We start from the raw sequence: 15109 nt of genomic DNA, 5'->3' as shown, positions 1-15109 counted from the left end.
GAGATGGGGGCTTAGGGGGATGGTTTGGGATGAGGGCTATGGGCGTTTGGCTGGACTCGTTGAGATGGGGGCTGAGGGGGGGATGTTTGGGATGAGGGTTTGGGATGAGGGCTTGAGGCGATGGGATGGACTCGTTGAGATGGGGGCTTTGGGGGATGGTTTGGGACGAGGGCTCGGGGCGATGGGATGGACTTGTTGAGATGGGGGCTTTGGGGGATGGTTTGGGATGAGGGCTTGGGGCGGTGGGATGGACTCGTTGAGATGGGGGAATTTAAGGTGCTTTTTTTTCAAAGCCATCTATTGCTTTTTCTTATTAAGGTATTAATGTTTTTTAATGGTGGTAATTTTGAATGAAAGAGTTGGTGTTAATTTCTTTCAAATTGAGTTTAAAGGGGTGGGACTTTTTTTAGATATTGAAATGGTTTATTTTAGCGTATGATTTAAAGGTAGGGTCTTTTTGGGTGGCTTAAAGGTGCGACAAAGGTTTAGTAGGTATTTCTTTCAAATTGTGTTTAAAGGGGTTGATTGTTTTTTTAAATATTGAAATGGTTTATTTAAAGGTATAATTTAAAAGTTGGGTCTTTTTGGGTGGCTTAAAGGTGCGACAAAGGTTTAGTAATAATTTCTTTCAAATTGAGTTTAAAGGGGTGGGACTTTTTTAAATATTGAAATGATTTATTTTAATGTTTGATTTAAAGGTAGGGTCTTTTTGTGTGGCTCTAAAGGTGCAAAAAAGGTTTAGCAATAATTTCTTTCAAATTGAGTTTAAAGGGGTGGAACTTGTTTTTAACGTTGAAACCTTTTTTGCTGCCGCCATTTATGTTGAATTACATCACTTTTTGCGACCAGTCCATTTTTAAGCAGGGTGTTTTTTTAACGGAAGTTTTGTTAAGTCTAGGATCAAATAAACTGTAACAATTGTAACCATAATACATTACTTGTACTATATGCACCTAAAATAATGAAAGGAGAGAGATTTCTTGCTACATTTATAGAATCGTTTATTTGACAACTCCAAATCATAAGATACAAACAATTTAATTATTCACTTAAAACTGCTTCCACTGTTAACTTTGAATCTCCTGAGAGTGATAATTGTTACACTACTTTGCTCAGTTACAGTGTTTATAATACAATTGTTTCAATTGTCTTAATTATCAAAAAACTAAATTTACACCACTAATTGTGGAAACTTCATCATTAGTTTGCGCACTAATTAGTTTTAACCCAAAATCTTCAGTAATGTTTTGAGGCACATATATTTTGTGCATTTTACGCTTCTTTCCGGTTGGAGGAAACTTTAAATTGGTCAGTCCTTAATTTTAAAAAATATTAATTTTAAAGAATGCAACATTTAATAAAGACAATAAAGACATCAACTATTGCTTCTTTGAAAAGGAAAATCACCCAACTCAACTTCCAAACTTGTCATCAAGTGTGATTTTTACAAAGATGTCTGTTTTTCAAATGTTCTGTGCGCATTTATCGATTGATTTTAAAAATGCAAAACTTGTTACCAATGGAAATTACTATTGTAATTGTTAAAGACCAGTCTTCTCACTTAGAGAATCTCAACATAAAATAACAAACCTGCGAAAATTTCGGCTTAATTGATCGTCGGAGTTATGAGATAATAATGAAAGAATAAACACCCTTGTCACCTGAAGTTGTGTGCTTTCAGACGCTTGATTTTGAGACCTCAAAATCTAAGTCTGGGTCTCAAAATTAAATTTGTGAAAAATTACTTCTTTCTCAAAAACTATGTTACTTCAGAGGGAACTGCTCCCTATTACTTGTTACCAAGTAAGGTTTTTCGCTAATTATTATTTTTAGTAATTACCAATAGTGTCTACTACCTTTAAGTGTGTGACAACCATGAAACTGTATATAATTGACCTTAGGACTTATTATTTGACTTATATTGTAAGATTTGGATGAAAAACGAACTGTTGTAAATACCAAAAAAATAAATCTATCTCACTTTCCCTCAAAATTGGATCAAAGTAAAGTGTTTCACTTGAGTAACTCAATCGAGATTGGATTCAGAAGTAACATTCCATTCCTTTCATGAATTTGTCCATTATAGCTCCTGAATTCAATGTCATTAAATACAAATATGAGTACCTATATAACAGGCTATGAGTCATGATACTTGGCCCTTAAGAATGAAGAAGTACATTTGGTGTATGTTTTGGCTTGTATGAATACCTTTGTTTAGAGCAAAGGAGGTCCCAAAACGGATTAAAGATGGAAATAATTACATGTCTGTTTTACTTTACAATTGTTTACAAGGCCCTGAACACGTTTGGTAGTTGTCAAAGACCAGTCTTCTAATTTGGTGTATCCCATCATAAGCATAAAATAACAAGCCTGTGAACATTTGGGCTCAATTGGTTATCTAAGTTGCGAGAAAATGATGAAAGAAAAATCACCCTTGTTGGACGAATTTGTGTCCTTTGTCTAGCTAGAAGTCTTTTAATATTTCAGTGAGAAATTACCTCTTTCTCAAAATTTATGCTACTGCAGAGGGAGCTGTTTCTCACAATGTTTTATACTATCAACAGCTCTCCAATGCTCGTTACCAAGTCATTTTTTAAGTTAATACTTGTTTTGAGTAATTACCAAACATGTAACTTCCCTTTAAGATTTAATTTATGAATAAAATAAGTGTACCCTGCAAGCAGTTCAATCTGGATATAAACTATATCCTGTGAAGATTAGTTTTAAGCAGGGACGTTGCACCAACATTTTATCAAACCCTCGCAACACTATTCATTGAATCACCACAACGCCACTAATTGTACCATTGCACCATCAGTGTTTTTGTTTGCTTGCTTGCAAATGGTGCACTTACTTTTAACAATAACATTCATGTAGAAGTAAACTTGCATCAGGGTTATACTTGACATCATTAGAGAGGGAGGTTTCGCAAGTATGAGGATACAGATACGGATATGTATTGTTCACGACAGCTGCGTCTTGGATTTTCTTTCGCAAACTATAGGTATGTTTTCACTTGAGTGTGCTCGCATTCATCATTAGTGTTTTTCTGACGAACAAGACCGATAGAGACCCCGTGTTTTATACACTACATTTTCTCATCGCTTTGCTTGCAAATGACAAACAAAATTCTATCTATGTCAAGCACGATACCAGTGAAAGCAATTCCATGGGAAATGTTTTTGATCTGGTACAAAAAGAAAACTAAAAGTCTGCAAAACAGTATCTGTTTTTGTACAACGTGTACGAGCTCATTATCCATTGCCAACGTATGTGCAAAATATGATAGTTGCGTATACGCGCCATGTGAACACACAAAGTGTTGACATATCATTGTATCTGTATCCGTACACTTGCGAAACCTCTCTATTATTTAACATTTCTACAATTCTACAAACAAAAATCATAAGTTGGTTGGTTGTTCATCCATGACTTGTGTAGAATGCCTTAAAGAGAGTTGCTCACCTCGAATTCTGAAGCCTTCGTGATTGGAGGGAAAGTTATTTGCTACACACTTGGTTGTAGCAAGTCAGCTTTCTCATGCTGTAAAAGGTTAAGAAAACAATTTTGTATAAAGCTATACCCATTTTGGTGTATGACAAATGGAATGTTCAAATGAACTACCACCCTCTCCTCCATTGACTCTGTCATTAAAATCTCAGTTCAATTGTGGCCGAGAACATCTACTTTATGAATGGCTTGAATGGTTGTCTCAAAGCTCAAATTGACAGTGAGTGTATTTTATCAAGACAGACGTGAAATTCAGCCAACTCCTTGGCAGTAGTGTGGGGTTAACTTGACCCCCCCAATGAGATTAAAAATGCACATTTGACTATTAATGCATTACTGCTTTTTCACTTTTAATTTTATTCCCAGGTTCATGATAAAAACATTGGAGGTGAAACTTAAAGGATAAACTTATTAATATGCAGTGTGAATGCCACAAGGATGTGTTTTTATCAAAAAATATAAAAGGTTTTGTTAATTATAAACATGTATTCATTTTTTTAATCTGTAAACTGTAATCAATCTGTAGGGAGGGCCATTCATCTTGGTTAGGCGTGGTGCCAGCATGGTTTCCCAAGAATGTTGTGGCATGTGGCGTAGGGGTGAAGTCTGTTCTGTGCTGCTAAAACAGCCCACTTTGTTGTTAGTATAACACAACCCTCGGGAATATCACATACCTTGGTTTTCAGAGACACACATCTATGTTGTTGGTGTGTAGGCATTGGGCTGATGGCAGGCACTTTCAAGTCTCAGCAGGTAGAAACTATCTGCAGATTGCATGCCATTAAATACAAACAAATGAATTATGAGTTCCATATTGAGATAGGCTGTAGTTTTTATGCGACCTTTAAAATGGTCATTTTAGCTTCTCAAGTTCAAAGGAAATATTGATAGGTAATTTAAGTAGAACCATGAGATGTAAACAGTTGAAAACAACATAGTTCCTTCCGTAAAATGGATTGTTCTATTGATGATTTTTCAAACTGTATGTGAAACGTTTTCCTAAATCAAAATTGAAATTGTTTTAAGCAGATCAAAAAGCTGACTAAGCTATAAAGGGTTGTGGCACAAACTTACAACAGATTATGGGATATTTTTGAAAAATAGACAACTAGTTCAAATGCATAAAACTTTTCAAAATAAGTTTATCTAAAAGAAAAGACATCGACCTCATGGGACATATTTGGTTAAAGGTGAGGTTACAGATTGCTGCGGCCAGAGATGAAGTTGGTAACCACTGTCAGTTTGTGTAACACGGTATAGTTAATTAACCTACATCTGGTGCTTACCTTTTGCTGGAGAAGACATCATTGTGCATTGACACTGGGCAGGTTGCATTTACTTTTGAAGAGATGGATTGCATCTGTCAATGGCATGTCTGTTTCTAGCCTAAAAGACAAGACATTCAAATTGGTTTAACAAAACATTGCCATAAATACTTACTCGGTAATAAGATAGTTGATAGTGAAAACAATTTTCGATTATATGCTCTAGTTTTGATGGTAAGCTCTAAAATGATGCAGTAGGCTCTACTGATGCCTTTTTATGCAACTTAGACTGAGACATAAGCTTTATTTAGTCAAATTTGGCCCAAATTTTGAGTTTGATTTTATGCTCTAAAATGATGCAGTAGGCTCTACTGATGCCTTTTTATACATTTTGAACTGAGATATAAGCTTTATTTAGTGAATTATTGAAACTTGAAAAAAGGGTCAAAAACGAATAAAGGTCAAGGCATTTTGTCAAATTTGGGCCAAACTTTGAGTTTTGATTTTATGCTCTAAAATGATGCAGTAAGCTCTACTGAGGCCTTTTTATGCATTTTGGACCGAGATATAAGCTTTATTTAGTGAATTAATTACACTTTAATAAAGGGTCAAAAATTGAAAAAACGTCAAGGGGTAAGTCCAGGCATTTTGTCAAATTTTTGCAAATTTTTGAGTTTTGATTTTATGCTCTAAATTGATGCAGTAGGCTCTACTGATGCCTTTGGGAATATCACATACCTGTTTTTTAGCTTCACACGTCTCTGCTGGTGATGTGTAAGCATTGGGCTGATGGTAGGCACTTTCAAGTCTCAGCAGGTAGACACTATCTGTAGATAGCATGCCATTAAATACAAACAAATGAAGTATAAGGTAAATAACATGAAACATCTATATTTTGGTAGGCTGTAGTTTTAATGCGACCTTTAAAACGGTCATTTTAGCTACTCAAGGAACTATTGAAAGGTAATTTAAGTAGAACCATGAGATGTAAACAGTTGAAAACAACATAGTTCCTTCTGTAGAGCTATCAACTAACTATTCTATAACAAAATGGATTGTACTTTTGATGAGTTTTCAAAACAGTTTGTGAAACATTTTCCTAAAAGAAAATTGAAATTGTTTTTAGCGAGTAAAAAATCTAACTAAACCTACAAGGGGTTGTTGCACAAATTTACAAAAAAGCTTATGTGATATTTTTGAAAAATAAACAACTAATTCAAATGCATAAAATAAGATTATTTAAAAGAAAAGACATCGACCTCATGGGGGATGATTGGTTAACGGTGAGGTTACAGAATGCTGCGCTTAGAGATGAAGTTGGTAATTGCTGTTTAACCCACATCTTGCGCTTACCTTTTGCCGGAGAAAACATCGTTGTACCTTGACACTGGGCAGGTTGCATTTACCTTTGAAGAGGTGGAGTGCGTCTGACAATGGCATGTCTGTTTCTAGCCTAAAAGACATGACATTTAAATTAGTTTAAAACATATTGCCATAAACACTTACTCGGTAATAAGATAGTTGATAGTGAAAACTATTTTTTTTAAATCTAAATCTTCGAAACATTTCACGCATGAATCATTTCTCTGATTGTAGGGGTTTGTGTATGTTTGCGAATGTTGTGGCCAGCAATGAAGTTGGTACTCTACTGTCACCTCTCTTAACATGGTATTCAATGCTCTAAATAACTTATTATAGGAACATTTGGGGTAAACAGTTGTTAAACCCACAGGTTGAAACTGGTGCTTATCTTTTACTGAAGAAGACATCATTGTACTTTGACACTGGGCAGTATGCCTTTACTTTGAGGAGGTAGACTTCATTGCATGTCTGTATCTAGCTTAAATGAGAACAAAATATTACAAACAATTTTATGAAAGGTGTGTGGTGTAAGATAATAAATTTGTTTTTCGACTTGAAAAAACCTTTAAAAAAACCTTTAAAAAAAAGATAAGGGCGATTTTGGAGGATGGCAAATTTTCTATACTACAGGGAAAAAATGCTGGTCGGACAAAGCTTACTGGTACACTGTGCACAGCTGCAGTAAGAATTTATTGAATTTATCAAAACAATGTTAGTTTGCAGAGTGGATTTTCATGACCCAAACAATACTCAATGAGAGTGCAAAGAACACTTGACTTTGATTGTTCATTGAGCCTAAACTAGTTTTGGCAAGATCTGATTACAAACAACCCCCGGAGGGATTCATTGGAGTGGAGTGGAGTCTGGAAAACTTTCAACAGGATCTTAATTATCTTAATCAAATAAGCAACTCACCATCACTGTTTTCTCATGGTAGTAATATCTTGGAACTCGGTAAAAACTGCGTTTGTCGAGAAGGCGAATGTGGACGCCATCCATTTGGCTTTAAAAATGGCGGTCTGCCGGTGACGTATTATATACGTCATCATCGGCGGCTAGATTTTTCCGCACGTGATCAAACTCTGCAAGTCTCGCGCGTATCGAAACGAGAAATCACGTCAAACGAAAACATTTAAGGCTTTTCGAAATAAAATAAAAATCATTAGTTTTGTAACATTTCTCACAACTATGCTCATAAACTACATTAATAATAAAAAAATACGGAATAAATTATCGCCAATGATAAGGTTGGGTGCATAACGGTACCGAAAGTTCGAAACGCGCGAGACTTGCACAGTCTTACATAAACAGAGTCGCACGTGGACGGTAATAATATACTTGATTCAAGCATGTCCCCGTTCTCGTGTGACGGGTCCCTAAAGCACATTGCACCAATTTTACACTACTAGCAATCAGGAACAAGTTTTTTTCTTGCGATGGCACGGGATCGGGACTTGAGTCAAGTCTAGGCCGCCAACAACGCGAGCACGTGCGTGTTATTCCCCCTTTTCCCGACTCGATTTTCAACAAAGCCAATGCGTGAATAAAATTGGTAAAGGTAAATGTCAGATATTTCTTCATTTCTCACACGTTTTTCCTGCATAAATGAATAAAAATATATATTCATGTTTCTCTAGATTAAAAATTCAGTCCGATACTTTTGCTTAACGTCTCAAAATTTCATAAATTACGAGTTTGTTGTTCGGTCAGCAGCAGAAATTGTTTTCAAAACTGGCGACTTCACCCGCCGTATGCACAATGCACTGAGTGACAGTGACAGATTAGACGTGCACCCACTATTTGGCAAGAAGGGATGGCTTATGTGCGGGGAAAAGTTTCCGTAGGGCGCCACCACTTTTTCATTCGATATAAAAAAAAATTAAGTATCAATCATATTATTTACTTTAATGAGATATATTTTAAAAATGAGTCAAAAGTGGTGGGGGAGGCCTATGGAAAGTTATCCACTACAATTTACAATCAATGGGGAAGGGTGGCATAATTTATACCGGGAAAATACAGGAAAAACGGTAAACTACCGGAGAAATATCAGAAAAAACACCAGAAAAACACAGGAAAACTATCAAAAAACTTTGAAATATTACCTGTTTATCATTAACTTCAAGTCATCAGTTTTATTTTAACTACCAAAAAGGTTTTTTTTTAATAATAATATCAAATAAGTATTTAAATAATAAAAATATTAATTTGTAACAATATTTTTCTAGTTATTCCCCTTTAACTAAATACCATATTCTACTGTTGCCCTTTTCCTTGTTATTTTAACATTTATTCTTCAGTTCTTGTTCATAAAATATGTTATATTTATTGGACGTGCATCACAATACTTTTTTGTAATGATTTATTTAATAGAATTAAAATAAACGATTACATATTTTCAAAGCAATCTTTTACTTTTAATTTGAAGTGGTTTCTTTTATTCTGCCCACCGTTATAAACCTGCTCATAAAGGTTTAGAATAGAATAAATTACATATAAAAAAAGTTCAACATTAATAAAGAACAAAAAGATTAAAATTTTATTTTTTTGCAAAATTAGTTAGTCTTATTCATTTTTTTCCTCATTTTTATTAAAAATACCAACTGGCAACACAACGCTGAATAATGTAGTATTTTACAAGATAACAATATTGATAAAAATTGCAGAGATAAAATACAAAAAAGGGAAGGTACACGTTTGGTAATTACTCAAAACAAATATTAACTAAAAAACTTTCTTGATAACAAACATTGGAGAGCTCCAAATTAATAAAGCGCCTTTTCCAATGGATAAGACATTTTGGAAAAAGACTCCCTCTGAAGTAGTGTAGTTTTTGAGAAAGGTAATTTCTCCCTAAAATAACAAAAGACTTCTACTAGCTAGAAGTATTTTATTCCTAGCTGAAAGCAGTCTATAGCATATCGAGCAACAACAGCCATTCAGGGGGAAAAAGGTTTTCCGGTAGTTTCCGGTATTTTTTTGGTGTTTTCCAGTTTTAAATGCCAACAGAACTACAGTATGTGGATGGGATTAATTGTTGCCTTGGACCTTGACATGGACGGAATGACAAATTCGGTGGGTGTTTTCTACTCCTAGAACTATGAGGTTTGTTCAGCTATTGTCTCCCGTAAACTCAAGTCATAGACAGACATGTTTCACAAACGGATTTTTTTTTGCATTTCAATATGAAGTAAAATCTCTCTTTTTTAAAAAATAATATCTCGCATAAAATTGGGCTCTGCGTGTTCTTTGAACTCTTATTTACCTTGGAAATAGTCCAGAAAATCCACTCCGCAATTTTATTTAAAATTTAATTCTTACCGTAATTCTGTGGTATGTTGTGGAACTAAATATAATTTGGTGTTGTCAAAACTACGTTTGGAGCGTGACCCTTCAAACTTTGTCAACACTATTATGTTAAGTCAAGAGTTAGAAAAAAAAACAAATTTAAAGGCAGTGGACACTTTTGGTAATTACTCAAAATAGTTATTAGCATAAAACCTTTCTTGGTAACGAGTAATTGAGAGAGGTTGATAGTATAAAACATTGTGAGAAAAGGCTCCCTCTGAAGGGGCGTAGTTTTTGAGAAAAAGTCTTTTTTTTTTACACAACTTTGATTTCGAGACCTCAGATTTCAAATTTAAGGTCTCAAAATTCTGACAGCACACAACTTTGTGCGACAAGGGTGTTCTTTTTTTTATACTATTAGCTCGCGACTTCGATGACCAATTGAGCTCAAGTGTTCACAGGTTTGTTATTTCATGCATGTTGAGATACACCAAGTGAGAAGACTGGTCTTTGACAATTACCAATAGTGTCTATAAGAGCCAAATTGATAAACAAATTATTTGAAAATTCATTGAAATTATGTAAGATAAAGAATTACACACATTTATTTCCAAAATCTTAATAGAATGTCATGTTGGTCAACTGTTAACCACAATACAAAACAAAAGGAAAGTCGCACTACCAAAACAGCCTATTCATTATGTAAAAGGTATTGTTTTCTTAAAATAACGACAAAGACATGGTTTCAACTGCCAACTTTACATACTTCACTTAAAGAAACATTCCAAACTCCAAAGTTGCAAAGATCCTTCAAATCAAGTAAAGAAAAACATGTGATTGCTTACTTATCTGTCTATCTATAATTACATTTGAAAATAACTTCCCGTTACCGTTGGCTGAAGTGTTGATATAGAGTCATAGCTATGTCCAGTTTACAGGTTTTCAGACAAAAACAAGCTTGCTTAGCCTTGTCTGGATTCAGTTTAGCTCTGTTTAATGTTATGATGGAGCCTGCCTTACTGACTGATATTAACTAAAAAACTTTCTTGATCATGGTTGCTCTCTACTGGACATTCTTCGGAAAGAACTTGTTTAGCTTATTTTTGCCCCCTTTTTGGTTGTTGGTTCAGAAGGTGCCTATGATAGAACATACAGTTTTGTTTATTTGTTTCGTTATTTGTTTTATAAATACATTTTTTTTAAAGACTTATTTTTGATTTATTGTGAAAACATAAATTATGATGTAACACATAACCAACTACATTGTAGCATACCTTAAAGGAACACGTTGCCTTGGATCGGACGAGTTGGTCTATAAAACCCTTTTTGATAAAATGCATATGGTTGGAAAGATGTTCTAAAAGTAGAATACAATGAACCACACAACTTTGCCTTGAAATTGCGTGGTTTTCCGTTTACTGTGCGAACTAACACGGTCGGCCATTTATGGGAGTCAAAAATTTGACTCCCATAAATGGCCGACTGTTAGTCGACGAGGTAAAAGGAAATCCGTGCAATTTCGAGGCATGTTTGTGTGGATCATTGTATTCTACTTTTACAGTATCTTTCTACCCATATGCATTTTATAAAAAAGGGTTTCAAACGCCTCTTATGGACCAACTCGTCCGATCCAAGGCAACGTGTTCCTTTAAAGCAAGGATCTAGAAAGGTTGGTTATATTCAGTTGTAGTTGCCTTCTGATTGGATTGTACCTCAGCAACAAGTCTTGCAAAACTTTGGCTCTGAGTTTGTTGAGTAGAAGTCCTTCTGGGTGTGGTTCATCTAGCGGACGTGTCATCACCAATACTTGCTTGTCGAGTTTGGGGTATAGCATGGGCTTCAGACTTGACACCGTCATGTATTTGCTCCAGACATAATGTAAGTCAGCTCAGCAAGAGGCTCCATGGCTTCATTAACAGACTCCTAAAACTTTCATGTCTTGCCAAGAGGTAGGAGATGCGCTGTTTTGCGGTCAATAACGGGAACTTGCTCAACTTCTTCCTGGTTTTCTTAAAGACGTTTGATCATGGCCTGTGTCGATCCCCATCTAGTTGGGCAGTCCTGTGGATGAGAACAATAATTTTTCAAAGGTTGTTTTCTACGATTGTGTCAGATGTATTTCTAAAATGGTTGGCTTAAATGATGTCAAAAATCTCTGGCTCACGACTGATGTCGTGAAGCGCACTTGTGCACCATAGTTTTGCGCTATGGAAGTTTGTCGGCTGATTTGGCTCTGAAAAGTTGCACAGCAATCTGCCCTCTCTGCAAATCTGAGGAATTTACTTAACATGTACCTTCTTGTGTACACACATCCGTGTGTATTGTTACGATTGCATTGCATTTTGGGTATTAATTGTCGCTAATCTAGTATTAAAACGGCTGCGGTTGCGCACGACATCAGTCGTGAATAAAACAATCATGAGTCAAATATTTTGGTGGTATAAGCTTCCTTATGAAGTCACAGATTTTAGAGTACTCGTTTTTATTTTTTATTTTAACTAAAGTGTAACTTTCACTCTCATTTTTATAACACAAATTATTTTACAATTCTGTCTTGGTGGACATGCGTTACCAAAACACTTTTATCTTCTCTCAATTTCACTTCAATGCAGTGGCTGTCTTTCAGCTATAAATTACTACAGTATTATCAGTTTCGGTGTATCTTCCACCTTGGTTAAAATTAACATGTCAATTGATGAAAGAAATTAAAGCCAACTGATACCGAGTCTGGCTCTTACCCGTCACTGTTGGCTAGGTTGCGGACACTCTTTCCCTCTAGTCTCTAAACACTCTGGCCCTTCCGACGTTTCAGTCTTATATGAGCTTCTCTCTGGACTCTTAGTGATACTGGTTCTTGGCCGTCACTGTCGGCTAGGTTGCGGACACTCTTTCCCTCTAGTCTCTAAACACTCTGGCCCTTCCGACGTTTCAGTCTTATATGAGCTTCTCTCTGGACTCTTAGTGATACTGGTTCTTGGCCGTCACTGTCGGCTAGGTTGCGGACACTCTTTCCCTCTAGTCTCTAAACACTCTGGCCCTTCCGACGTTTCAGTCTTCTATGAGCTTTTCTCTGGACTCTGTACCCTGGCTTCAGTAGCCCCGTGTAACAGTCATGGAAATGTCAGTCATCAATATCTCACTTCTTTCGTTTAATCTTCAATCCATAATCAAGGCCATCTATTAATAAAAACAGTGAACCAAAACTTAAAACATGAGAATACATAACTTTCATACTTTGATACTTTGGCTTTTAAGGGGCAAGGAAGTTTTGCCTTGACTTTTTGTAAAATTTAGGGCACCACATCAATTAAAAAAAAAAAAGTCTGAGTTGCCTGTATAAAATGGCTCTTCCAATTTTTCCATTTCAATTTCATATACCCAATGATCATGCACTTACTAACCCAATGACAAAAGGAAGCATTCATCTAACTTAACAAAATAAAGAACAAATCCTACAATACACAATAAAATAATATTTTTCTTCATAAGGAATCCTACTATTGGTCTGCAAGTTGTTGTTTTTTTTCGTAGAGATGCTAAAAATCCCACATATCTGCTCCATTATGACACGATGTTGACAGAATGAATGCATGTGGTGTGCGATGACTATGGTGTACATGATGTACATTACATGTTCTAAGCGTGCAATTTTGGGGGAGAACCACTTTCTCAAGCATGCGCAGACATGTCGAGTCTTTGTCTCAAGGCATTTGTCGCTGGTTCGCGTAAAATTACCAATAGAGGGCATTTAATCTCATGTTTCTTGCATTATGTGTGTGAAATTGGGTTCTGTTTCTTTGCATGAAATTTACACAGACATCAGATTTTTTGGCTTATTTTCGAACTTGGACATCGATGAATATAATTTTTTTTTTGAGAGAGGAAGGGCACGGCAAACATTGCCGTGAAAAATTGGGTTTTGAAGGGCGTTGCGGCAATTGTTATGGGCAAAGACGGCAATTGTGAACTATCAGGGCTGTTATTGAAAAACAAATCTCTCCTTCAATCATATAAGTACTTGCACTTTAAAAATTTAAAGAAAGAGTGGTCTACTATTAAACAAAATTACAATGAATTTAGTCAGCAAACTTCTACTTCTTGATTTGGCAAGATTCAGCTTTGAGTTAACAAGATTCATAAAACTTACGTTTTTCAATGCGTCATACTCTTGGGTTGTGCTGGTTGAATCTGAACGCCCTCATACACGTGTCCCCTGGCTGCGGCAATATCGCATTAAAGTATTTATTGACTTGCCTCAGTAGCTGAGTCCACTGAGCTTCGGCTTTGACATAAAATTGTTTGCCAACTGATGCACAAATCTGCCTAGAAACATGCACTGGTTGGTGGCTAGAGCAGAACCTCAAACACCCTCTTGCTCTCAGGTTTTGATGTCAACTGACTTCACACAGCATTTGTACATAGGTTCTTTCTCACTCACTTTCTTTGTATTCAGCCACACCCTTACTAATTATCCCTGTTATTCCTCTACTATTCTACATTCAACACTAAACTGAAATAAAGGGACACTTAACAATCAAAGTTTTGTAGTCCATTGTTTGGGCTATGCATTTATTGTCACTTCTTAAATGCTACATTAAGCCTAGTGAAACCATAGTTAAAGGTTTAAAGAATCATTCCACCATATGAACAAATTAACAAATGGTACAACAAAAAGTACTGTGTGCATGCAACAAAGGCTGGTTCCAACAAAAGGAACATACCACATAGTTGACAGTGCACGAAACAAACCACGGCCTGAGTACCCGGTGATCTAAACTAGTTTGAGTTATGCTAATTAGACTGTTCCATTAAGTTTGCAAAAGGGAAGTTAAAATAAGGACTGATTCATTTTATCTTCAGGTAAAAGTAGCAAAAAAGGCACAAATTAAACCACACTGACCTGCACTCCACCTTCAGAAGAAAGTGTTCCATTTTCTACTGTATTAAACTTTATCTACACTAATGATCTGCTGAGGTCATCTGCTCCAACATTGTTGGACCCTATAATTGCAAACAGGGTTGTAGCTAGACCAAATTTAATGGTGGGCAAAAACAAATCAAATTTTGTTGGACATGTTAGAAGTCTGCCGAGGGCAAGGAGATCAATAAAATTATTTATGTTTAATTATGGGCCATTATTGCTGAAGTGAGGCCAGGTTCCCTTACTGTTTGTGTCATGTGGACAAGCAATAGTTGAATGGCCTTTGGAGTATGTTCTTTCTTACTCCTTACAGGGATGCTAGTTTTTGGCAATTGCCGGAATTCTGGCTTCTTCAAATTTTTCCCGATTTTTTCTGGCACTGTGGAAAAATAAGTTTGGAAAAATATTCCCGGCGCTCCGTATTTCATTTGGCCGGAGAAATATATTTTAATTAAAATTATTTCCGGCGCTCCGTAATTCATCTGGCCAGAGAAAATAAATATCTGCCGTCAACTCGCTGTCAACTCGTCTGAAATGTGAAATTCGTTTTGAAATTTTGTGATAAATTAAAACGGAAAATTGGATACTAAAATCAGACTATGCCTGCCTTTATTGCGAAGGGGGGGGGGGGGGGGGTGGTCAGAATTGTATTTAAAAAGTGCTGTCATGTTTTTATAGTTTTTTGGTCGGAGGGAGGGGGGGGGGGGCAGTGACCCCTTTTCCTTCAACAAAAATTATCAGGCTCTGAAGGAAAGAGCCACTG

At 36.0% G+C, this 15109-nt stretch overlaps 1 long non-coding RNA gene across 1 annotated transcript; it reads right to left on the bottom strand.

Annotated features, from left to right (window-relative positions):
- Positions 1 to 11030: 11030 nt before the first annotated feature.
- LOC139940979 (uncharacterized) lies at positions 11031 to 13923 on the bottom strand. The gene is made up of 3 exons (XR_011786515.1): positions 13573 to 13923; positions 12148 to 12602; positions 11031 to 11486 (listed from the first exon to the last, which is right to left on the bottom strand). It is a non-coding gene; the product is annotated as an uncharacterized lncRNA (long non-coding RNA).
- Between the last annotated feature and the right edge of the window lie 1186 nt (positions 13924 to 15109).

Source organism: Asterias amurensis, chromosome 8 (genome assembly GCF_032118995.1).
Source record: "Asterias amurensis chromosome 8, ASM3211899v1".
Taxonomy (NCBI): Eukaryota; Metazoa; Echinodermata; class Asteroidea; order Forcipulatida; family Asteriidae; genus Asterias; species Asterias amurensis.
The sequence above is the reverse complement of the archived record's forward strand: the minus strand, read 5'-3'. Positions and strand labels throughout refer to the sequence as shown.